The sequence below is a fragment of the Taudactylus pleione genome, unplaced genomic scaffold (genome assembly GCF_031769625.1).
Source record: "Taudactylus pleione unplaced genomic scaffold, aTauple2 ptg000247l, whole genome shotgun sequence".
NCBI classification, from domain to species: Eukaryota; Metazoa; Chordata; class Amphibia; order Anura; family Myobatrachidae; genus Taudactylus; species Taudactylus pleione.
The window spans coordinates 115,199-141,572 of record NW_028284649.1 but is presented as its reverse complement, the minus strand read 5'-3'; the positions used below and the strand labels follow the sequence as shown (position 1 = coordinate 141,572).

The 26,374-nt window shown below is 45.8% G+C and overlaps 1 protein-coding gene across 1 annotated transcript in view; it reads right to left on the bottom strand.

Moving 5' to 3' along the window:
• Positions 1 to 17,343, bottom strand: part of COL7A1 (collagen type VII alpha 1 chain) — a 200,995-nt gene extending 183,652 nt beyond the window's left edge. The window contains exon 1 of the mRNA XM_088479830.1: positions 17,292 to 17,343. The gene's annotated coding sequence lies outside the window, so the exon portion shown is untranslated. The remainder of the gene's footprint in view (positions 1 to 17,291) is intronic.
• Between the last annotated feature and the right edge of the window lie 9,031 nt (positions 17,344 to 26,374).

Genomic DNA, 26,374 nt, shown 5'->3' with positions numbered 1-26,374 from the left:
CTTACGTCTCTGAATCATTTTATGTAATATGCATAGAGGCAGGTATCTTAGGACGCCTGCTGCTCTGCGCATTACGCAAATCTTGCGCTATAAAAAATGGATGTAACTTGCGGCTGCATTAGTGGCGTAAATTGCGTCCAACTCTGCATGTGTCTCCTGGTGTTTCTCTGTCTCTTCTTACATGTACAAAGCAAGTGTACGCCCACAGTATACTCACAACTGGCACATTAAGGAGCTATTATTATTCCTGCACTCAGATTATCCATTGATCCTGCCTTTGAAGTTTTGAATGAGTTATTAGTGGTTTTCACATCCATGACCTAAGGTAAGAGGTACATGATCCATCAGACACCCTCCCTGAGCTCACAATTTAGGAATGTCCCGCTATCACTTACTCCCCCAGTTTCTTTTTACAATACAACTTTGAAGAACTTTTGTTAATAGATATTGTGTGTTGGGTTAACTGGCGGGGTCTAAAAAAATCCTCACAAACACTTTTAAAATCAGACAGTAAATAACAGACCACAAGCTGCAGCTATACGGACAAAGAGGGTGTTTCACAGATGTGCTGATGCCACATGCAACAGCGGACGTCAGTAGGAAAATCTCCATGTAATGGGCTAGTATCATTATTATTATTATCATAATAATAATAATAATAATAATGATTATAATAATAAAAATAATAATGATATTGATAATAATGATAATAATAATGATGATAATAATAATAATAATAATAATAATTATCATTATCATCATCATGGGCAGCACAGACGGTGTAATGGTTAGCGTTACTGCCTCACAGCACTGAGGTCGTGGGTTTGATTCCCACCACGGCCCTAACTGTGTGGAGTTTGTATATTCTCCCTGTGCTTGCGTGGGTTTCCTCTGGGTACTCCGGTTTCCTCCCACACTCCAAAAATATACTGGTAGGTTAACTGGCTCCAAACATAAAAAAAAATTAACCCGAGTGTGTATGTGTGTGATCATGTGATAGGGAACATTGGGCCTCATTCAGACCCACTCGCGAGCAGCTGTCCGCTCGCAAGTGGGTCGATGGTGTGCACTGCGCATGCGCACGACGGAGGGAGCTCCGTCGTGCGCATACGCGAGACGCGACGAGCGAAGGACTTTCCTTCGCTCGTTGTGTCTGATCAAAGGGGACATGCTGTCGATGTTGATTGACAGCACGCCCCCTTTGGTGGGCGTGCCGGGGGCGTGTCTGCCAGACGGAGGCGTTCCGAAGGGAACGCCTACCGTCAGAAGCCGGCCCCACTGACATCACTAGTGATGTCAGTGGGAGTGATTTTGGCTCTGATAGAGCCAAAATCACTCCTGGCCTTGCGGTTGAGAAACTCAACCGCAGGCTTCTGCTCGCACTGGCGATGGTCGCGATGGTCAAGACCATCGCGACCATCATCCTGCACGCTCGTATAGGCTGTGGGTGGTGACCCACAGCTATACGAGCGTCCAGGAGGACGCTCCATATTTATGGAGGTGGGCCCTGATTCAGAGCGAACGCTCTGGTCAGAGCGTCCGGCTCTGAATCAGGGCCATAGATTGTAAGCTCTACTGGGGCAGGGACTGATGTGAATGGCCAACTATTCTCTGTACAGCGTTGCGGAATATGTGTACGCTATATAAATAACTGGTAATAAAAATAATAATAATTATCAATATTATTATTTTTATTATTATCATAATCATTATTATTATTATTACTATTAATAATAATAAACTTTATTTACAAGGCGTCACGAAACAGCAAGACAGTACATGGTAATACAGCACAAAACAGAAAACTGTGCAATACAGTATACAATTAACAAATAGCACTTCAACTCTCAACACAGCTACAGATGCAAGGAGCAATATTCAGCACAAGCTGAAACCTTCCATGACTTGTCGTAGCCCAATTGCACCACAGAAAAACGTGACTTGCGTAAAATGTGGTCCATGTTCTATGTGCACATCTTGTGCTTGGCAAGGTGGGTCGGGGGCAGAGTCGGACTGGCCCATAGGTGTACAGGGGAAAAACTCCAGAGGGCCCCACTATCTGTGGACCCCACTCCCTCCTCTAGGGGTCAGTATCTTGGTGGAGCAGGATTATGGATGCACTTGGTTTGCTTCTAGAGAAACTGCACCAAGATTAGCCCTAATGCCAATCAAAGTGAGTGGTCCTGACACACCCCTTTCCCCTCTGGGGCCCTGTTCTTTGCATGTCCTCTCTGACGGTTGGCCAAGTCCCTCTATGCTTGCTGGCCACACCCTCCGGTGGCTGGCCACACCCCTTAAGCTTGGGCCCCTACCAGCGCATTCCTTGGTACACCCTTCATGCCCCAGTCCCACACTGCTCTGGAGTGGCCGTTAGATCATTTTGACTTACACGTTTATCTTTAAGAGATATAACAGATATTAAATTACTACTCAGTGCTGCCCAATTATATATTAGGATGTTGAGTTGCTTAAGTTTTCGGAGTTCAGCCTTGAATAGCTTACATCGTCAGTTGGGGTGGCGTTTGCCAAAGTAGCCTGCAGGCTGCTATAAAGATTCCGTTCCAGCTACATTTTTGCTTGACACTGAGAGGGATCTTTGGATCTCTCCCGGCAGCCTGCAATGTGCGCATGCTCGGCAATCAACTGCGTATGTCCGAACCCACCAGTAAAGCGTTAATGAAAGCTAACACTTTTTTTTTCACTCTTCCCCGGCACGGGCTCAGTTTGAAGACAGTGTCATGTAAAGAAAAACGTTTTCCATAAACAACCTGAAAGAGTAATTGCTTATCATTGCGATGGATATGCGGTGATAAGCACTTTAGGCAGGACAGTCCCAATGTCGCAGCTCTGTCGCTGGTTGGAAGGATAGGCGGTACGTGCTGTACACCGCTGCTCACATGCACTGCAAAGACAAGTTCGGGGGAAAGGAGCTGCATCCTTAGGCTGCCCAGGGATTTCAGCACCCCTCTAAACGATGGGCATTGGTGCGGCCAGGGCAGCAATTGTGACACCCATTCAGCTCTGCACCCAAGCCCTGGTCCTGTGCGTCAGAATTGCTGTGATCAGTAAATGCCCTGTGGTCACACTTGCCCTGATTCCTCAACATTAAGGGGTCAATCCCGTTCCATGCGATGTTCTCATGGATGCGAGTCATCGCAACAGCCGCCGCACTTCATGGCAGTCCGGATTCGCTTAAAAGTGCGCACAGCCTCATAGGCATCCGTGCACAATGAAGTGATTTCGGGCTTGAAGTGAGCTGCGTAGGGCGCGAGGTGCAGGTCCATTGCCGCCATTTTAACGCCATTGCAACGGCAACTCGCACCCTTTGCATGGAATAGGATTAACCCCTAACTGTTAGGAATGTGTTGAATTTGTTACTGCAACGTATTTTTCATTAATATGGCTGTAAGTGTGAGCTTCCATAAGCCAGTTACTCTAGGTTTCTAATATAAACTGCGGTATACTATAAGCAAGGCTTTCAACGGCACTTTTGTCTGAGTAGACTGATATTAATAGAATTGACATTCACACAGGGGCATTTCTAGAGAGGAGGGGGCCCGTGTGCAGTCTCCGACACGGGCCCCCGCCTCTCTGTCCGGCGGCCGGCAGCGCACTGAGCTGTGCGCAGCCAGCGCCGGAGTTATAGACTCTGGGCACTAGAGTGCGTCCAGAGTCTATAGAGGATGCACTGGTCACCGGGAAAATGGCCGCGGCGGCCATTTTCCCTGTACTGCGCATGCGAAAACGACGGGAAAATGGCAGCGGCGGCCATTTTCCAGTCATATTTACAGCGCCGGACCCCCGCGCCGACGTGGGACTCTGGAGAAGTAAGTAATTCTATGGGTGCAGGGTGTGCTGTGCGGGGCCCCCCTGGACCCAGGGGCCCGTGTTCCCCGCACACCCTGCACCCATTATAGATACGCCCCTGCATTCACAGTTTATGTATAATGTAAATACAATTTTAAATCTACACTAACTTCAAAACCAAACAGCACCAGTAATTCCCACATCTGAAACAATGCTGAAAAAGCCACAGCCTCAAGATTCTGGTATACAGGTATGACAATGCACAGGACTAATGTGTTTTCTGCCTTGGTTTACCAGCAGCAGAGCTGTGCATTTAATAACGATTTTGCACTGAACCTTCATGGACGCGGTTTACCATTTTGGCTTAATGTACCTGTACCAAAATGCTTTCTTTCTGTAACTAGTAATCGTGGGTAATTTTCTTTAAAATTTAAATGTACTCAAAATTTATTTTACTTAGTTAAATATAATCCTGTGTGGAAGTCAGCGCATACTGTGATGCAGTTGTAAGATTTCGCCAACTTATCTGCAGAATGCAGCAATTCCCAAGAGCTTCGTACTGAGCTATAAATTAAATATATGTAACAAACGCTGAGTGATATTTGCGCTTGTGTATTAGGGACTATGGAATTTCCGGACAAAGGCCAAAAAGTCCATTTGATGGCCACACTAGCATGCCTCTATCTTAGAGATGAAATTAAGTTTATTTTATTTACTATAACATTTATATATTCTTGTGCACGATTAAATATAATTCATAATAGACTATCTATATATATATATATATATATATGTGTATATATATATATATATATTTATATATACAGGTTGAGTCTCCCATATCCAAAATGCTTGGGACCAGGGGTATTTCGGATATCGGAATATTCCGTATTTTGGAATATTTGCATACCATAATGAAATATCTTGGGAATGGGACCCAAATATACACACAGAATGCATCTATGTGTTATATACACCTTATACACACAGCCTGCAGGTAATGTTATACAATATTTTTAATAATTTTGTGCCTTAAACAAAGTTTGTTTACATTGAACCATCAGAAAGCAAAGGTGTCACTATCTCGGTCATGCTAAAAATATTCCGTATTTCGGAATATTCCAGGCTGCTCCCAGAAATGAGATTATAGAGGAAGGTGAATATGATCCAACCAACCTCAAAAACCTGGAGCAAATCTAAAAGGAATAATGGGCAAAAAGCACGTGCAAACCAGGTAGAAAATTTACACCAACACTGCAGCAAAAGGTGGTTCTACCAAGTACAAGTCTAAACACATTTACAAGCAGCATTTTACAGTTTTATTTAAGAGAAAAAAATATGCAGACAAATAATAATGATTTATGAGTGTGAACATTTCATAGTGTCTACTGGTTCATAAAAAATACTTCTGCAACAAACTATGTAAGTGTCATTTGTAATAAGGACAAATCTGTTGACTTTTGAGGGGGTTGAATGTATATACATCTATATATATATATATTATATATATAGCAAACAACCTGTGTGTCCAGGCTAGTGTATCCTAAAGTACAAGGTAAAGGCCAACATAAGAGAACCTAGTTAGCTGTAACCAGGTATGAGCCTTTGGGGTCAATGGGCGGGATGTTCTAAAGGAAAAATGTGTAAAAAACCCAAATTTTCTGGGTTTTACCGCATTTTCCGTATGTATCAAAGGCTGGCCGCCATGACTCCGATGCGGATGGTAACGCCAGCGTATCCTAAAGAAGCCTATGGACTTCTACCGCATTGCGCTGGTATGAGGGATACGATCGGACCCCTCCCAGCATGCCCCGTGGCCGCGGCGTCTCTCTGCACATAAACCCGGAAGTCCACGGCGTAGAGTGGATCGCAAAGGACAGCTCTTACCGGAAAAGCTGTCCTTTGTGCTGCTGATCGCATATGTTAGTACATATGCGATCAGTAGGGATGCGAAGCATGGCGGGATGTACTCCGCAAGGATAGTACATCCCGCCCAACGTACTAATCCTTGGAGAAAGATAAAGTGGCAGAGATAAAATATCAACCAATCAGCTCCTAACTGTCACTCTTCAAACACAGCCTTTAAAGTGACAGTTAGGAGCTGATTGGTTGTTAGTTTATCTACGTCCACTTTATCTCTCTCCAAGGCTTAGTTAGTGCATAGACACCTGGAACCTATCATGGATAGTGATAGGCCAGAACTGATCTTCTATAGGTACATTAGGGCTTTCTCAGGGGCTTAATGACGCAACGCAACTAGTCCGACCCCTCCTCTAACAGCTACCACCTGAATCTCCTCTCCGGGTGTCTCCCAGAGAAAGGCATTACATAACTGGGCGTAGGGCATTACATAGCTGGGCGTAGGGCATTAGATAACTGCTCCTAGGTGAATGCAGTGACATCTTCATAAGTACTTAGCACCTGCTCCTGTCCTCGCCGCTGTGGAAGATGCTTTAGATCAGTGGTCTCCAACCTTAAAAATTAGACGTCTTGAAGAGCCAGATTTTATTTTTGAAAACTAAAATCTGGCTAATAGCCAAATTTTAAAAAAACCCAACAACAATGCATTTGGAATCGATATGAATTACAGCCGGACTTGCGTCCGGTGGTTCAAATCACGACAGCGGCTGCCCGATATGGGTGAAAATCCAGATCGTCCCCAAGTATTAACTAACCTAACCTCCCCCCCCCTAACCCTCCTTAGGGGTGCCTAACCCTAATCCCCCCAGTGCCTAAACCTAATCCCCTCTCTAAGTGACTAAACCTAACCCCCCCTTCCCCGCCGCCTAAACCTAAGTCCCCTGGGGGGGTGCCTAACCCTCCCTCCCCCTAGCCCAGTGTTGGCTAACCTTGACACTCCAGCTGTTATGGCGCTACATAACCCAGCATGCCCTGCAACAGTTTTGCTATTAGGGCATGCTAAAACTGTGGCAGGGCATGCTGGGATATATAGTTCCACAACAGCTGGAGTGTCAAGGTTAGCCAACACTGCCCTAGCCTAACCCTAACCTCCTGGGGGGGGTGCCTAACCGTAAGTCCCCCTGGGAGCCCTAAACCTAACCCTTCCCCCCCGCGGCTGTCCGCAGCAGCGCTTGGCATCGCTTCGATCGGGATGCCGGGCGCCGGTCTCCCGGCGTCGGTAAAATGACAGGCGTCTAGATAGGTGGCTTCTCGACTGCACACCATGCATTTATAGTGATAAATATCACCGTATTAATAAGTGCATTGTTGTTTTTCTATGAAAAATGTGGTTATTAGCCATATTTTAGTTTTAAAAAAATAAAATGTGGAGAGCTGCCAGCAGGGAGCAGGGGGCTGCTGGATGGTTTGTGCAGGCGGGACAGTGGATGGATAGGCCCCACCCCCCCTTTCAAAGTGCCCGACTGTACCTCTGATGCCTGTCAGCGGGAAGCAGGGGGCTGCGTGATGGACTGTGGAGGCTGGACAGTGGATGGCCAGGTCCCACACTCCCTCCAGACAAGTGCCCGGTGTCTCTTAATGCGGTCAGCAGCGAGGCTGCTAGCAGTTACCGTCATTCACTGTCACCATGCTTGCTGCCGCGAGCTACCGGTGGCTCGCGAGCGACGGGTTGGCAACCGTGGCTTTAGATGGTAATCAGCAAATAGATGCGTCAGAGGCAGAGATGTATCAAGCCTTGGAGAGAGTAAAGTGGCCTAAAGCAATCAATCAGCTTCTACAGTAGCTGTCATTTCATAGGCTGTGCTAGATAAATGACAGTTAGAAGCTGATTGGTTGTTTTAGGTAACGCCTCCACTTTATCTCTTTAAAAGGCTAGATACATCTCCCCCTGAGCTTCTTAAGAACACTGACAATGGTACCACCTTCTGTTCTGTAACACAAAGCTATAGGGCAGGCCTGTACTACCTGTGGCTCTCCAGCTGTTGTGAAACTACAAGTCCCAGCATGCCCTGCTACAGTTTTGCTATTAGGGAATGCTACAACTGTTGCAAGGCTTGCTGGGACTTGTAGTTTCACAACAGCTGGAGAGCCACAGGTTGGCCAGGCCTGCTATAGAGTGTTATCAGTAAATGGTCAACTACCTAGTGGATTGTGGCCTTATGCATACAGGCCTTAATTATTTATATCTCGCTCTTAGTAGAAAACCGTGAGCAGAATAAAACTCTCTTCTAAAAACTCTCACTTTAGTAAATTTACCCCTAGGAGTAATAAGTGCATTTAGGTGCACAAACAAATTTGCACTGACATCTACCTCAGGACTAAACCAATCTGTCTGCAGGAATATTGTGCAAGCTGTCGGTGCACATTAAGGGGAATCCTCCAAATGTGCTCATTTTTGCTCACAAATCGTGGCTTGGGCAAAGCTGGTAGCAAAATGGATGTGAATTATTTTTAAAAATAAGTGCTTGCAAAAATTGCGTAGTTCCGCCCATGTGCAAAGCGGTAAACTTCAAGAGTCTCATACGCATATATGAGTACAATGGCCGGTCTGCATTAAATGCATTTGTATACACACGCTCTTAACGAGCTTGACCTACGTGATAACCAGGGGTGTACCTAGGCGTCCGAGCGCCACTGGCAAAGTAGGGGACTAGCGCCCCCCACCCCCGTTAGCAGTTAGTAAACAGACACCATGGCAGTATGAGCGATGAGCGGCGATCCCTTCCTCCCTCGTCGTCCGGCGCTGATGCTTTTGACTGAGAGATCAGCAGCAGCACAGACTTTTGACAGACAGAAATGGACGTGGGTGTCAATACCGGGCGGCTGCCACCGGCTAGCGCCATCCAGGCCAATAGGAAGATACGCCTCTGGTGATAACGTTCCTCCCAACCCCCGTTCCGCCTCTCCTGTGGAAATGTTTGATGAGTGCAAAATGCAAACGGGTCTTCATAGGTATTAGGTACACAAGTGTGTGTTCACTTTATGGACCAAGCAAAATTGCGCAAGATAGACTACGCAAACTGGCGTAGAACTCACTCTGCATCAATCTCAAAAACATCAGTCGTCTTCCATTTCATTGTTTTTTTAGTTTTGCACTGCTTTGGGAACAATACAAATTGTGCATACAGATTGCCTATCCCCTCATTGTAAGCCAGAGCCACTCTGTGCCTGCCACACATCCGAACGCTATGACGCTAGTTTAGCATACCTCTCAGCATTTGTAAGTCCGTGAATTGGACTATTCGAAAGAGGGTGTGACCTGGTGCCTGCGAGGCTACTCTCCTGATATATACGCTATTTTGGGGGTGTGGCTGTGTGTCACTCCCTTGTTTTCATCACGCTGGGGACTTGCCAGGCTCTCCGGGAGCTGCTGGACAGCCCCCAGCCTCTCAGAGAATAGTATGAGCGCGTATCATCCATTCACCTCTGCTATGCAGAGCAGCATGAGTGTCCCCCCAACCTCCCCCTGCCCGTGGGACACAGCGGCTCGCTGGTGGGAGGGAATCGGTATGATTTACCGCCGGACCCATGCCCGGCGGTTGGAATCCCGACAGCGGCATCCCGGCAGAGGAGGAAATCCCGACCGTCCCCAGGTAAGTATATACTAACCTATTTCTACCCCCTAACTCTCCCTTAGGGATGCCTAACCCTAACCTTCCCCCCCAGTGCCTAACCCTAATCCCCCCTCTAAATGCCTAAACCTAACCCCCCTTCCCCGCCGCCTAAACCTAAGTCCCCCCGGGGGGTGCCTAACCCTAAGTCTCCTCCGGGGGTGCCTAACACTAACCCGCCCTTCCCCTAGCCTAAACCTAACCTCCCGGGGGGGGGGTGCCTAACCCTAAGTCCCTCCCGGGAACCCTAACCCTCCCCCCTGCGGCTATCCGCGCTCGGCACCCGCTGTCATTTCGGTCGGGATGCCGGGCGTCGGTCTCCCGGCGTATGTCTAATGACAGGCATCGGGATATCGACGCCTGTCTTTTGACCCTCGCCGGGATATGACTGCATACCGGTGGGAGAATGGGACAGGGCCAGAAAAGCGGGACTGTCCAGCTGAAATTGGGATGGTTGGGAGGTATGGTTTAACACAAATGTTACATCACAGGGTACTGCTCAATGTAAATTATAATTTTATTTCTTTGGGAGTTGTCTCCCTTTAAACACTTTATAAGGCCCCCTGAAATGGGAAGTGTGCCGCATTAGAAGTTAGTTTTGTGTGGATCTTGGTATCATTATACATTATCTGTGTGGGCTGCAAAGAGGAAACACAGTATAAAATTCTGATATGTCATCCCCAACACGGGCAACTCTCCCGGAAACATTGGTTTTACTTTACAAGCAAACACTGCAGAAACCATCCAGCAAATGTATAAACCAGCCGCGCTAAGCGCCTGTTTAATCAATCACAGAGTGATCAGGAGCCTGTTCTGTGCTCAGCGGCAGTGATATTGTGCTAACGGTGTGTAAATAAAGTCACAATATTCAGTGAGTCGTCACCTACACATGAAGTAAGAAGCCATTATATGGGCTGTACCAGTACTAATTGTCAGGGTTACATAGTGGATGAGGATGATGATGATGGCTGATGGCAATAATAAACCAATTGTGATAGGCTGTTTGCGAATGTTCCATTGACACTGATTGGTGCGTTCTCCATCACCTGGGCATAGGCCATTCTTTGGTAAGCTTGTGTAAGGAATTTCACACAGACAGACAGTTTTTCTGCTGCATTAGAGAGGTTTCTGTGGTTTAACTGATGCCTAATAGTGAATGTGGTTTCTGCACATAAAATAAATGGCTGCAAGTGGGTTGCAGGCGCCTGTGATGTGTAAAACAGACACATATACTACTGATTGATATTTAGCTGCCTCGGCGATACTGTGCCCAAGTAGTAAGAGTTAACTTACTTCTTCGCCAGAGAAGTCTCAATGGCTATAACAGATCACGCAAGGCATTGGCAACAAAGACTCAGTAGCCCCTGGGTTCCTCCTAAGTCTACTTTCTTCACTCATTGCCTCAGTGACATCGCTAGTTCATCATGAGTTGGCAGCTAAACGCTGGTTCAATACAATAAGGTCATATACACGATGATGACAGACAGTCTACCCACCCACACCCCACCCCTCCCTGTTATGGAATAATTAGGCTGATCAGACAGGTATGGGAATACATCATCATGGTTTCAGGCTGAATATAAAACAGGCCGTTACGATACAAAACTTTAGGTTTTTTTTTTAATCTATCACCCAGCATTTAGACATAGGTAACCCCCTATTAACCCCCTAATGAACACAATTCCACTCATTTTCCTGGTATATCCTGCCCCCATGTGAGGTCCGCTAATCGGGACGGTGCTGCCATAATCAGTCAATAGGTTATATTTGCCAATATTTGTTAATTGCATTGTGGGAGATGTCCTGGAGGGGAGATGGGGGGGGGGGTCGGGTCACATCACGCAAATGGCAGCATCATGCACAGGCGCATGGGGGCAATGATGTCACAGTTTTAAACGCATCATGACAACCCCTGTCCCGTCCATTTCATTAGGAGACAGGGGGGATGCGGGAGGGTGCAGGAGTAGCTGCCAACTATGCCAACAGGGGGGAATGCAGTAGCTGGCAACTATGCCAACAGGGGGGAATGCAGGAGTAGCTGCCAACTATGCCAACAGGGGGGATGCAGGAGTAGTTACCAACTATGCCAACAGGGGGGATGCAGGAGTAGTTACCAACTATGCCAACAGGGGGGATGCAGGAGTAGTTACCAACTATGCCAACAGGGGGGATGCAGGAGTAGTTACCAACTATGCTATTGGCATGGCTTAATACCACAGTCACAACGCTCCTGGGGGTTAATCAGAGACGTACGCTACGCCTATGCTTAGTGTACATCTCTGATGTTTAGGGGTCTGTGCAGGTGCAGGACGGGTCCTGCGATCTCACTCACAGACATGCTGCGGCGTTGTGGGGGTGCGGCTGGCCACCGCTCCCGGAAACGGAGACATGTCACCCCTGTTTTCCAGGAGATACAAGGCCAGGCTCTGCGTCAGTGAACACAGATTTCCTGGCCTCCCAAGTGACCGGCCACTGGCCAGACTGAGGTGAGCTTCAGTTTATGCAGCCTGGCTAATGGAGCAACCATCGCTCGCAATGGTTTCGATGGTGATCTGACCTGTTTCCTCCAGACACCACCTGCTGCATTTACATTTAGTTGGACGGTATTGTGCAGCCGCTTGTGTGCGGGAGTGCGATACCGTCCATCTCTAAATCAGGCCCCCGATGTATATACTGTACATGAGTTCTACCTAGTGAAACAGAGGAATAACATGCTTACAGCATACGGCGCAGTTCCCTCTGTATAACAGATCCAGGCACATAGTCCTACAGGCCATCTGTTTGCTCAGCACTATAATCCTAACCTGGATGGGTGTGTCACACGCTGTAATGTATAGCCTGGGGCGTGCGGTGTACACTCTTTACTTGCAGTACTTGTCAGCCAGGGTGCTCCGTCTTCAGGCTACGTTTTATCCTGTGTTAACCCTGCACTGCCTAATAATCCGGCTGTCAGAGCCGCACGCCTAGGCAGTGTAATGTAGGTGCACCACGCCACGGCTTTGTGAAGCGTGGGGGCCTGAATGGTAGAATACAGCAGGAATTTGCGCAGGCCACGGGAAGAGTTGGCTCTTACAGTATGCTGCTAATATCTGTGTATGATGCCTAGCCAATTATTTTAGGCTCACACCTATGGCGGGCATGAGTGTGATTAGTAGATAGTATTTCCAATGAGAAGTCATTGGGTATCCGGACTGTAGAAAGACAGTAAAAAGGTTGACAATGTCTAGATAGACACCAGAAAGGCAATAGGTCGATAGGGACAAAAGGTTAACATAGTAAAGGTCGGCATGGAAGAAAGTCGACAAGTGCAAAGGGTCGACAGGATCGAAATATAGACATGAAAATGGCTGACATGCAAATGGTCAACACTTTTTTTTTTTTTTTTTTAGGGTTAGAGTTAGACTTGCTGGCACAATGCAGCTGTGGGAAACTGTACATACCAATCCAGCATTCATATACTTACTATGGGAGGGAAGTACTAAGCTCTGGAAGGTGATAAATTGGAGAGTGATAAAGTGCCAGCCACTCAGCTCCTAACTGTCATGTTACAGGCTGTGTCTGAAAAATGACAGTTAGGAGCTGATTGGCTGGCAGTTTTGTCACTCTCCAATTTATCACTTTCCAGAGCTTAGTACATCTTCCCCTATACCCCAAAATGCAGACTTACAGATATCAACCTAATATGCATAGTTTACTATTAAATATACATTCCAGAAAGTTTAATAAAGTATTTCTGCCCAACTCTGACAGCTGAAACCACTTTGTGCATCTTTAGGGCAGCGGTCCTGATGCAGAGCAAATAGTTGCATCTCAAGTCAATCCAGCTGCTGTGACATCATGGGTCACCTGTGTATGGATGCACCAATCCACACAGTGCATTTTCGACAGTTAAGGCTGCAAGTCTGCTTGATCCATTGTGGGCTTCTCTGATATTTTCTCATCCCTTCTCTTTGATCCAAGGTCACAAATACTGTTATCATTATACGTTACTATGTCATGCAATAAAGCCTATTAATCCATAGAAGACTACGATACCTTAGATTTCTGTGTCTGGCCCCCAGACCATGAATCGGACAGCACTACCATAGGAACTGTATGTTTTTTTTCCATCAACACCTGTATTGCTGTTAAAAAGTCAGAGAGTTTGTTCTCAATATATTGTTCTATCTATTTAAGGTATGTATTATATTCCTATGTATGTTATGTATGTATGATATACTGTATATTGCTATGTTAGTTGCTATACACTTCAGTATTTCTCAGTCAAGCATAAACAAGACACGGGGGCAATTGTTTACTGTTTTTTCTGTAATTTACTGTTTTATGTAAGAGATAAAATTGAGGTGCCCTTTAATTGCACACATTAACTGCACCCCACACCCTGTTTTGTAATATACAGGTTTTAAGGAAATGCCTTACTCAGACCATAAAACAAATTCGAGCAGCTGCTACAATACACTGCTAAAGCTTGAAGTTTAGACTTGTCTGTGTCAGGGCTGCATTGAAGCACATTACACATCAGCCAAATTCTGTTTTAAACACTCAACTGAGCAGCCCCCTGAGAAACTTTGTTTGGTGCTGTGTTAATAAAGACATGATGTGTCATGCTGTATATGCATTATGTCATGGCAAATAAGTTACTTTAAAAAAACAACAACTTAAGTTTAGTGAATAATTACTTTTTTACATTTCGTTTGCAGTCACCTCCCGCTATTTTTTTATGCAATGATGAACTTTGTCAATTTCAAAGCCACTTCAATTATTTTTAATTACATTTCTAAATCCCGTCGTTAAGTCTGCTTTGTGCGTGGGGTCTCGGAGGCCCTCTTCGGACGCCACCTCGCCCCTCATTTTATAGGTTGGCCCGTGGAGCCCCAGACTGAACACTTTCCAGGCCTTTTGACTTTTTGAGAGACTTGTTCTGGTTCATTGTAAAGGGCACCACTGGAGCGCGGAGCATTCAGAAGACGGCTCATTGTGCTGCTGCCAAGGAAGACATCTCCCCCCCTCTTCCCACCCTATTTATGGAAACAGCATCCTCTGCTCCTTCCTGTAATATTCTCAGCAAGGACTGTGTTGTTACTATCATAGATTAATGCTGCACAGCAGAAGTGCCACCTATAAAGCTCTTCCCATTGGATTCCTGTAGGAATGGGATCTATACAAACCCACAAAGCTCTTTTCTTGGCCAGAGACTGGTCACTCTGCCGGTCACTCATTACTCGCTGGGTTTACAGGTCATTTACTCTGCAGATTGCAATGGCTCTGAGATAAATGTCATCAATGTATTGTGTCTCGTTGTATTGTGAGACTTTAACCACTCCCATCCCTTTCATCTCATGACACCTTATACAAAGATGGGCTGGAGAGCTTAGGAAGGGAAAGAGCACTAATGTGGAAGGTCCATTATACTATTCCCTATAATCTGACATGTTGTATAATTAACATTCCTGGGAAGATACCTTGTTGATACCATCATCTATGCTAAGTTTGTGAACTCCTTAGCTTCTATTGCCCAGGGCCGAAATTAGAGTGATGTCCTAGAACAGAGGTTCTTATAATTTCCCACCCGGGTACTTCCTGGCAGCCCATTCGCGATATTTGCACCCCCAACATTTGCAAAGTGATACATCTGTAATGAATGTAATTGCTATTAGATACAATGTTTAGGTGCCACTATATATATCACCAATAAATCTACTTTAAGCAAGAACTAAAATGTCTCAAGAATAGAATGAATTGTACATGTATATATCTCACACATTGCAATTGATGAAAATTGTAAAACAATAAATCTATAGTCTACATACTGTATGGTTTATTTTACAGGGATAGACATATTAATTCTGTTATCAGAGTCTTACTGTGATGCATGGGGCTAGAGATGCCTAGGATATGTGTCTAATTATCAGCTGGATGTCACACTCCACCAATGAAGTTCCCCAGAACGTCACAGGAAGTACCCCTGGTGGGTATTAGTACTCCGATTGAGAACCACTGATATAAACATTGTTGAAGGCTACTCTGTAAACTAGAAATTGTGACCCCTGATCATTTATGTAGCTTTATACAACACCCCTTCCCCCAATATTTGCAATTTTATAAATTAGTGATCAGTAATGACAGCGCATCTTAGAAATAAGGGGCAAAAATAAAAATAATTTATATTGCTGGTGGCTGAACTTTAGTTCCCGTACTCAAGTACCTATGGTGCCTATATAGAAAGTAAATCTCTGCTTACTCCCTATATTATAGGATTAGTAGACAATTATTAACAGAGCACAATTTTGGAACAGACTTTGACTGATTCAAATAAACTACCCACAAATATGGACCAGACACCCAATAGTTGAGAGTGTGTTTATAAAGCTGATAACTATTAGGTAAAACGGGTGTGTGTCTTCTCTCTATCAATATCTCAAAACAGATAGAAGTCTAATAAATCGATCATGCACAATGAGATGTAAAACAATGTTCAGTTAATCTCGGAAATTGGCTGCAGATTGCAGTAACAAAGGTGGGCGAGGTTATCACTAAAACCCATTATCATCTCCGTCGCTTCATGCCTTGGAGCAAGGCTGCACCGTGACCCGCCCTCTGTACCCAAGCATAAATACATATGACATCATGTCTACGGGCCCCTCCCACGAGGTGTCTCCTGCAGGAGATACTGTACGTGCTACATTCCACAATAATTAACCCCAACCATAGTACAGTAGGCATCCAGCAGCAGAAAGAAGCAACTCTTATTTGTCAGAGTACCCAAGTGTCGGACCGCAGCGGGGGTTAACTCTTGTTCCTTGTAACAAGATATCTGCAAAATGGTTTTCCTCTGTAACCTACTGGAAATGGTTCACTGTTCTGGTTCCTGTGCAGCATATGTCTCATTTTATTTAGAATAAGGAATCCCTGAACAGTTTACATTGCAGCAAATACAGCTGCCGGCCCTTTCCCAAGTCCACAAATAAACCTCTAATCTGGCATTAGGAACACAACTGTGATTCTTACATCACCTCCTGGCTCTAATTATCTGCCAGGACCGCAAACAAATATGAAGTGATTTATTAAATACCTAAGGAAGATTAAAGCGTTTTTTTTTTTTTTCATTGTGACATTAGTGTTGGCACTTGGTTATAAAACTAATGTATATTTTTTGGTCCAATACAAGTAAACTAATATCGTAGAGATAATTTGCTGGCCATCTGTCTGTATCTAGTACGTGATTTTAAGATTGTAAGCTCCCACGAGCAGGGCCCTCTTCCCTACTGTACATTTCCTTCCCTCACTTATGCCATCCTCTGCTCCCCATTGCCAACTTCAGCTGGCACTTCGTTTGTGGGTATGCAATGCTTAAATAGCTTGTATCCTATATACTGCAAAGTTTTTTGCCCGTTTTTTCTTGTTTTGTTTGCAATGTTTTTGCTGATGTAAGACGCTGCGGAGCCCTTGTGGTGCTATATAAATAAAGCATAATAGTAATAATAATGATTGAAGGCAGAGGTGGGAAACCTGCGGATTGGCACGTCACAGAACAATTTTTGGTCTGTAATGACCAGATATGCCATATATTCAATTGGACATTGCTCTTTTTGGAGTCCCAGATGAATGACACAGTGTGCCAAATAAAAGAGGGTCCTGCACCACTAATGTAGAGCAGGAACCTGTCAATCAGCATTATAAAAACTGTCTTAAGGGGTTGGGTATGGGATGCCAGCGCTCGGGATCTCGGTGGTCAGAATCCCGACACCGGCATCCCGACAGGGTTAGGATACCGACACCTGTCGGTTGGTATCCTAACCCTCCCCCTCTCCCTACCCTAACCCTCCCTCACCAGTTCCTGAACCTAACTTCGCCCCCAGTGCCTGAACCTAACCTACCCCTCCCCGCACCCTAAACCTAACCCTCCCTCCTTAGTGCCTAACCCTAACCCTCCCCCCTAACCCTGACGCTTACCTTCGGGATTCTGGCGGTCGAGAGCCGGTCCCATGATTCTGAGCAGTCGGAATCCCCGTGGTCGGGTTTATGACCACATCCCGTTTGTCTTAAGGGGTGAGACGGTGTTTAGCATATAAGAAGGTACAGTATATCGTCCTGTACAGTGACGTAGCGCTGGTTATATTATGCAATATATACAGTATTATCATCTTACATAATACATGTAATATAGCATGTACTCAAAATAAAAATATACTTTCATACCTACAGTAAATGCACCACAATGAAATATAACTAGCACCAGCAAGCTACTCTAATCTAATGTTACAGCAGGTACAAATGGCATCCTGGATATAATTCCACTGTTACAGGGACTGCAGGTGCGGAGGTCAGACCCTGAACGTGGTTGTGTTTTGCCAATGAAGGGGCTAAATGGAAGACAATGGCTGAGGGTTTAACAACTTTATCCTCTAAAAAGGAACTTAATCATCTGTAACAGAGTTCTAGAAAGACCTGGAGACTCTCCCTGAGTGCCTCTGGTATGTACAACGCTCACAGCCCTATAAGAGAAATACCTGTACCTACACACCGTCTGCCAACATTATAATGCTATGTCCAAAAAAAAAAGAAAAAACAGTAATATAGAAAAATGAATTTAAATCCAAAATTACCTTTGTCGTACGTGCATAATCCAAAATGCAGATCCCTCTTGCCTCTATAAGTAGCTGGGAAACCTAAGGCAGGTCACTCTTGTCCTAACAAGTTTAGACTCCCTCTATGTGCTGTGCTTGGCGTCCCTTTGAATACACTCTTCGGACAGAGGGAGATTTGTTAATTTTTTGGGGAAAAAAATAAATAAAAGAGATAAAGTTGCTAAGACGACTCCATAAAGTGACTTCCCAAAATGTGCCTTTTCCTTAATGCTCCTTTCTTCCTGTCGCTGTCTCCCAGATTTTTTTGCCCAGCATGTACCCTAAAGCCACACACAAAAAAAGTGACTGCTCCTATAGTCCTCCCCCTGTTCCCGGCAGCCAATAGATCCAAAGATATTTAAATCCAGCCGACAATCTCTTGTCAGCCAGGTGAATGGATGTTGGGATGTGTGTGGAGCAGATTCTCCTCTGTAACATTGCAGGGAGTTTTGCACAGGACACGCCCCCTCCCCTTCACTCTCTTACTTGACTCTAGAAAAAGATTTATCACCATGCAAGAGAAGGGGAATAGTATGTAACATGGGCAGCCGCTGGCTGAGAAAGAAACATCCTGGTTTTGATTACAGTGAGCTATTTAGCGAGTCAGGCCCTGATGGACCAAGCTGTGCAGGTTGTGAAGCACGAAACATGACATAGGAAAAAACAAATAGGTAAAGGTACCCTTCAGTCTGCAATTCAGACCTGGACGCTAAGCTGCGCTCGCTCGCATTGAGCGATTTTTCGCAATCTGTGCATGCGTATGAGTTGCAATGCGCGTGCGCGAACCAGTCATTGCGATGGGAAAGTGCTCGCCCGTAGCCCGCAGTCGGTCCGCTATTTTGAGTGACAGATAGTGTCGTTTGTGGGTGGTAACAGGGGAAGGTGCTCGTAAACGGGGGTGTGAATGTGCGAATGGAGGCGTGCCCGACCGTCAGAATGGCGTTTAATGGGTGTGCATAATTCGCAAAGTAGCGTCGTTACACACGTGACTGGGTTGTATTTTAGCCTGAACTGCTGGCAATGTTGTGGTGGGAAAAGGCTACCACAAGCGCTGCCAGCAGCTCCGATGGCTCTCGATGTTCCCGATTAATCCTACAACTGCCGGAGATGACGTGTTTTGCGAGTGGCAAAGGGGCGTCTTTATACAGGTGCGAGCGCATAGTGCGGCCGCTCGCTATTACTCAGTGGGCGGCTTTACGCGACGCAGTGCGAGCACATGATTTAAATAGCCGGCCCCTTTTAGCCAGCGAGCAGACGCAAATAGCGTCCGGGTCTGAATCAGGCCCTCAGTCCACACCCGAGTGCACCACACCTCCAAATCAATACAATAAACAAATGGGTGGTCCAAAAAAGCGCAGTCTTTTGGAAATTGTGAGTCGATGTCCGTCTCGATTAGGTCTACCACTCAGAAATAAAGAGATATACAGTAAAGTTATGCCGCAATATGGAAACACATCAGTTGTTTGGAATCTTCCTTCTGGGTCACATAAAGGTTTCTTTGGTTTTGGGGATAATCCTTCTTGTGCAAAGACAAAATTTACTCCACACACGAAAAGTAGAAAATGTATCCCAACAATGGGTAAATATAAATACAAATAAGTACCATGGAGGTTACCAAACAATATGAAACCAACAGGCATAAAAGAAGGTGCTCAGTATCCACAATCTGAATCAATTAAAAAAACATATCACCCCCTCCACTCACGGGTATAGTGGATAGAAATGTCCAAGATGTTGCCAGGAAACAAAAAAGATCCAGAGGTAATAAAGAGTCCTTTTCTTCATCAAACACCAATGCGTTTCTGACCTTAGGTCCTTCATCAGGGTGTAATGAAAGTTATCACACAGAAGGGTATACAGTATATACTAGGGGTGAGCGGGTTCGGATTTCTGAAATCCGAACCCCCCCGAGCCCCCCCGATCCGAGTCCGATCCGAATCAGGCTCGACTTTTCCCGCCTGACTCGGATCTGAAATCGAGGCAAAACGTCATCATCCCGCCTTCCGAGTCTCGCGGGTTTTGGATCCTATATAAGGTACCCGCGTCGGCGCCATTTTCTCACTCGGCTGTGGACAGTGAAGAGGGAGGGTGGGAGTTAGGGCTGTGTAGTGTAGTGTAGTGTAGTGCTGCTGTTGTCCACTACTTCAAAGTCCTTAGGGGCTGGCTGTGTTGTGCTGTGCTGCTGTTGTTAATAGGGGCTGTGTCCACTACTTCAAAGTCCATAGGGGCTGGCTGGACTGTGTTGTGCAGTCAGTTCTCCATAGGGGCTGTGTCCACTCCAAAGTCCTGTGCAGTGTCCCAGTCCTAAAGGGGTGCTGTAGTGTTGTCCAGGGGGTGCTCTGTCCATCAGGGGTGCTCCCCCCAAGTGCTAAAAAAATAATATATTTTCTGTGTTTGTGAATTGTGTGCGCAGTAGCCGCACGTGCATCAACAAAGTAGTGCCAAGCATGCGCCTGTGTCATAAGTAAAGGGCCGGCTGGCTTGACCGTTAAGGGTGCTGTAACCCCCGAAAGTACACTCCAGTCCAAACCAAAAAAAAAATTATTTTCTGTGTTTGTGAATTGTGTGCGCAGTAGCCGCACGTGCATCAACAAAGTAGTGCCAAGCGTGCGCCTGTGTCATAAGTAAAGGGCCGGCTGGCTTGACCGTTAAGGGTGCTGTAACCCCCGAAAGTACACTCCAGTCCAAACCAAAAAAAAAAGAATATATTTTCTGTGTTTGTGAATTGTGTGCGCAGTAGCCGCACGATGCATCAACAAAGTAGTGCCAAGCGTGCGCCTGTGTCATAAGTAAAGGGCCGGCTGGCTTGACCGTTAAGGGTGCTGTAACCCCCGAAAGTACACTCCAGTCCAAACCAAAAAAAAAATTATTTTCTGTGTTTGTGAATTGTGTGCGCAGTAGCCGCATGTGCATCAACAAAGTAGTGCCAAGCGTGCGCCTGTGTCATAAGTAAAGGGCCGGCTGGCTTGACCGTTAAAGGGTGCTGTAACCCCCAAAGTACACTCCAGTCCAAACCAAAAAAAAAATTATTTTCTGTGTTTGTGAATTGTGTGCGCAGTAGCCGCACGTGCATCAACAAAGTAGTGCCAAGTGTGCGCCTGTGTCATAAGTAAAGGGCCGGCTGGCTTGACCGTTAAAGGGTGCTGTAACCCCCGAAAGTACAGTCCAGTCCAAATCAAAAAAAAAATTATTTTCTGTGTTTGTGAATTGTGTGCGCAGTAGCCGCACGTGCATCAACAAAGTAGTGCCAAGTGTGCGCCTGTGTCATAAGTAAAGGGCCGGCTGGCTTGACCGTTAAAGGGTGCTGTAACCCCCAAAGTACACTCCAGTCCAAACCAAAAAAAAAATTATTTTCTGTGTTTGTGAATTGTGTGCGCAGTAGCCGCACGTGCATCAACAAAGTAGTGCCAAGTGTGCGCCTGTGTCATAAGTAAAGGGCCGGCTGGCTTGACCGTTAAAGGGTGCTGTAACCCCCAAAGTACACTCCAGTCCAAACCAAAAAAAAAATTATTTTCTGTGTTTGTGAATTGTGTGCGCAGTAGCCGCACGTGCATCAACAAAGTAGTGCCAAGCGTGCGCCTGTGTCATAAGTAAAGGGCCGGCTGGCTAGACCGTTAAAGGGTGCTGTAACCCCCGAAAGTACACTCCAGTCCAAACCAAAAAAAAAATTATTTTCTGTGTTTGTGAATTGTGTGCGCAGTAGCCGCACGTGCATCAACAAAGTAGTGCCAAGCGTGCGCCTGTGTCATAAGTAAAGGGCCGGCTGGCTTGACCGTTAAAGGGTGCTGTAACCCCCAAAGTACACTCCAGTCCAAACCAAAAAAAAAATTATTTTCTGTGTTTGTGAATTGTGTGCGCAGTAGCCGCACGTGCATCAACAAAGTAGTGCCAAGCGTGCGCCTGTGTCATAAGTAAAGGGCCGGCTGGCTAGACCGTTAAAGGGTGCTGTAACCCCCGAAAGTACACTCCAGTCCAAACCAAAAAAAAAATTATTTTCTGTGTTTGTGAATTGTGTGCGCAGTAGCCGCACGTGCATCAACAAAGTAGTGCCAAGCGTGCGCCTGTGTCATAAGTAAAGGGCCGGCTGGCTTGACCGTTAAAGGGTTCTGTAACCCCCAAAGTACACTCCAAACCAAAAAAATATATATTTTCTGTGTTTGTGACTTGTGTGCACTGTGGCTGCACGTGCATCAACAAAGGAGCAGCGCCAAGCGTGCGCCTGTGTCCCATAAGTAAAGAGCCGGCTGGCTCATTTCTTAAAGGGTGGTGTAACCCACAAAGTGCACTACTCTCCAGCAAAAATAAAAAAATATTTTCTGTGTTTGTGTGCGCTTTAGCCGCACGTATATATATCAATATAACATAAATGGAGGACCAAACTTTCTCCGATAAAAATAAAATAGGGAAAGATCAAGAACCACTTCCTCCTAGTGCTGTTGCTGCTGCTGGGAGTTGTTCATCATCCCAGAGAGGAAGTAGGAACATTACTACTTTTACTAAACAATTGACCCTCCAACAGTCCCTAGCGATGAGGATGAAGTACGACAGCAGTCATCCTGAAGCAAAACGTATAACTGAGGCCTTGACTGCTATGTTGGTGTTAGACGTGCGTCCGGTATCCGACATTAGTGCAGTGGGATTTAGACAATTGATGGAGGTAGTGTGTCCTCGGTTCCAAATCCCATCTAGATTCCACCTGCATCCTCAAAGCAGCAGCGACAAGCGTGCGTCTGTCTGTTAAAGGGTGGTGACACCCTCAAAGTGTGCTACACAAACAATTAAAATATTGTTTTTTTTTTCTGTCTTTGTGAATTGTGTGGGCTGTAGCCGCACCTGCAGCCTTAAAGCAGCAGCGACAAGCGTGCGTCTGTCTGTTAAAGGGTGGTGTAACTCTCAAAGTGCTCCAAAAAATAAAAAACTTTTTTTTTAATGTGTTTGTGACTTGTGTGCGATGTAGCCGCACTTGCATCCTCAAAGCAGCAGCGACAAGCGTGCGTCTGTCTGTTAAAGGGTGGTGACACCCTCAAAGTGTGCTACACAAACAATAAAAATATTCTTCTTCTTTTTTCTGTCTTTGTGAATTGTGTGGGCTGTAGCCGCACCTGCATCCTTAAAGCAGCAGCGACAAGCGTGCGTCTGTCTGTTAAAGGGTGGTGACACCCTCAAAGTGTGCTACACAAACAATTAAAATATTGTTCTTTTTTCTGTCTTTGTGAATTGTGTGGGCTGTAGCCGCACCTGCATCCTTAAAGCAGCAGCGACTAGCGTGCGTCTGTCTGTTAAAGGGTGGTGACACCCTCAAAGTGTGCTACACAAACAATTAAAATATTGTTCTTTTTTTTTTGGTCTTTGTGAAATGTGTGGGCTGTAGCCGCACCTGCATCCTTAAAGCAGCAGCGACAAGCGTGCGTCTGTCTGTTAAAGGGTGGTGACACCCTCAAAGTGTGCTACACAAACAATAAAAATATTCTTCTTCTTTTTTCTGTCTATGTGAATTGTGTTGGCTGTAGCCGCACCTGCATCCTTAAAGCAGCAGCGACAAGCGTGCGTCTGTCTGTTAAAGGGTGGTGACACCTCAAAGTGTTCTACACAAACAATTAAAATATTGTTCTTTTTTTTCGGTCTTTGTGAAATGTGTTGGCTGTAGCCGCACCTGCATCCTTAAAGCAGCAGCGACAAGCGTGCGTCTGTCTGTTAAAGGGTGGTGTAACTCTCAAAGTGCTCCAAAAAATAAAAAACTATTTTTTTAATGTGTTTGTGACTTGTGTGCGATGTAGCCGCACTTGCATCCTCAAAGCAGCAGCGACAAGCGTGCGTCTGTCTGTTAAAGGGTGGTGACACCCTCAAAGTGTGCTACACAAACAATTAAAATATTGTTCTTTTTTTTTCGGTCTTTGTGAAATGTGTGGGCTGTAGCCGCACTTGCATCCTCAAAGCAGCAGCGACACGCGTGCGTCTGTCTGTTAAAGGGTGGTGTAACCCTCAAAGTGTGCTCCACAAACAATAAAAATATTCTTTTTTTTTTTCTGTCTTTGTGAATTGTGTGGGCTGTAGCCGCACTTGAATCCTCAAAGCAGCAGCGACAAGCGTGTGCGTCTGTCTGTTAAAGGATTACATCGGTGACAGCATCCAAGTAGGCATGTCAGACAGTCCGTACCTGTACTGGCAGGAAAAAGAAGCAATTTGGAGGTCCCTGTACAAACTGGCTCTATTTTACCTGAGTTGCCCCCCCTCCAGTGTGTACTCCGAAAGAGTGTTTAGTGCAGCCGGGAACCTTGTCAGCGAAAGGCGTAGGAGGTTGCTTCCACAAAATGTGGAGAAGATGATGTTCATAAAATGAATTATCAACTCTTCCAGGGAGACCAGCCTCCAGAACGTACAGAGGGACCTGTGGTTCCAGCAGGGACGAATTAATACTCTGTGAGGATGAGGATGTACACACTGAAGAGGGTGAGGAATCGGTGGATGAGGAGGATGAGGATGACATCTTGCCTCCGTAAAGCCAGTTTGTGCAGGGACAGATAAATTGCCAGCTTGTTTTGTGGGGGCCCAAACGAACCAATCATTTCAGCCACAGTTGTGTGGCAGACCCTGGCGCTGAAATGATTGGTTTGTTAAAGTGTGCATGTCCTGTTTATACAACATAAGGGTGGGTGGGAGGGCCCAAGGACAATTCCATCTTGCACCTCTTTTTTTTCTTTGCATTATGTACAGTTTGGGGCCTAGTTTTTCAATGCCATCCTGTCTGCCACTGCAGTGTCACGCCTAGATGGGTCACGTGTTTGTGCCGCCCACTCGTGTCGCTTAGCATAGTCATCCAGCTACCTCGGTGCAACCTTTTGGACATAAAAACACTATTGTGAGGTGTGAGGTATTCAGAATAGACTGGAAATGAGTGGAAATTAAGGTTATTGAGGTTAATAATAGCATAGGAGCAGAAAAACCTACAAATTCTGTGATTTTAGCTGTTTTTATGCTTTTTTTCAAAAAAATACAGATCCAAAACACAAAACCCAGAACCCAAAACACGGAAGGGTGGTTTTGGCAAAACCAATCCAGATCCAAAACACGAAGAAAGATCCAGATCCAAAACCAAAACACGAAAAGTGGCCGGTGCACACCCCTAGTATATACCCATACTTCAGTCACATGACCAATGTAAAAGATGGTTCACATCAAACTCCCTATGACATTTTGCCTAATTTGGTGTATATAAGCCTGATGTTTCCGTACATCTCTGATACTTTTAGATCTGTGCATTCACGTGTTTGGGTGCGGCAATTGTCAGCGGTACAGAAAACGGGGGAGCGTCAGCTAAAGCCAGTAACTGTGTCCTTGGGCGTAGCTTTACTGGCTGCAGCAGTGTGAATTTCCCGGACATCCTGAGTAACTGGCAGGTGGCATCAATTTACCTGTGGCATTACAAGCTATAACAAACAGACCTGACAATAAAGCAGGACAGGGGTCAGCACTGAAGGCTGGGAGGGGATGCAGTTCGTATCCTGGTGGTCGGAATATCGGTGCTCAGAATGCCAGTGCCGGAATCCTGATACCAGTCAGAATCCCAGTGCCAGTATACTGACCGCCGGCGTCCCAATGGTCAGTATTGGGGTTAGGGGGGGGGGATTAGAGTTATGCACTAGGGGGAGGGTTAGGGTAATGCTGCGGGAGGGGGGCGGCGGTTTAGGGTTAGGCTGAGCAGGGGGGGAGCATTAGGTTTAGGCTGCGGGAGGGAGGGTTAGGTTCAGGGGTAGGGGTTGGATACCTTACCTGCAGGTGTCGTTATCCTAACCCAGTCGGGATTCTGAGCGCCGGCATCCTGTACCCTGGCATCCTGTACCCAGCCCGAGTGCATTCCACAGACCCAGAAGCTGAGCTGAGCTGAGCACAGGTTTCTGGGTCTGTGGAATGCACTCGGTGGTTCCTATGGCAACAAAGACTGTCGCTCTTGGAAGTGCGGCGGTTATGTGTGTCTGATGAGCGGTTCCTTGATGGCGGTGGAGGACTGGCGGGCATGTTTGTACCTACTGAGGAAATCCGATTTTACGAAATGCGTCCGGGTGTGGCTTGATTAGGACGTGATCGCGGTGATGTCATGGGTTCAGAGAGGAACGTGGAATAACATCAAAGATGCCGGTGTGTTGATGTGATTGGGTTTCATCCGCTTCCTCATGCTTGATTTGTGATATTGCAATGTATCACACATTGCCTATGTGAGTGTTTTTAATCGTTTTAGTAAAGTGCATTACTTTTATATACTTAACTATTGTGTGCCTCCTTTCATCTTTGTTCATATATATAATATATATATATATATATATATAAATATATACATGAAACTGGAAACAAACAGCGGCACTCAAGGACTTGTGAAAAAATACAAAAGTGTATTGCACTCAATACATGATC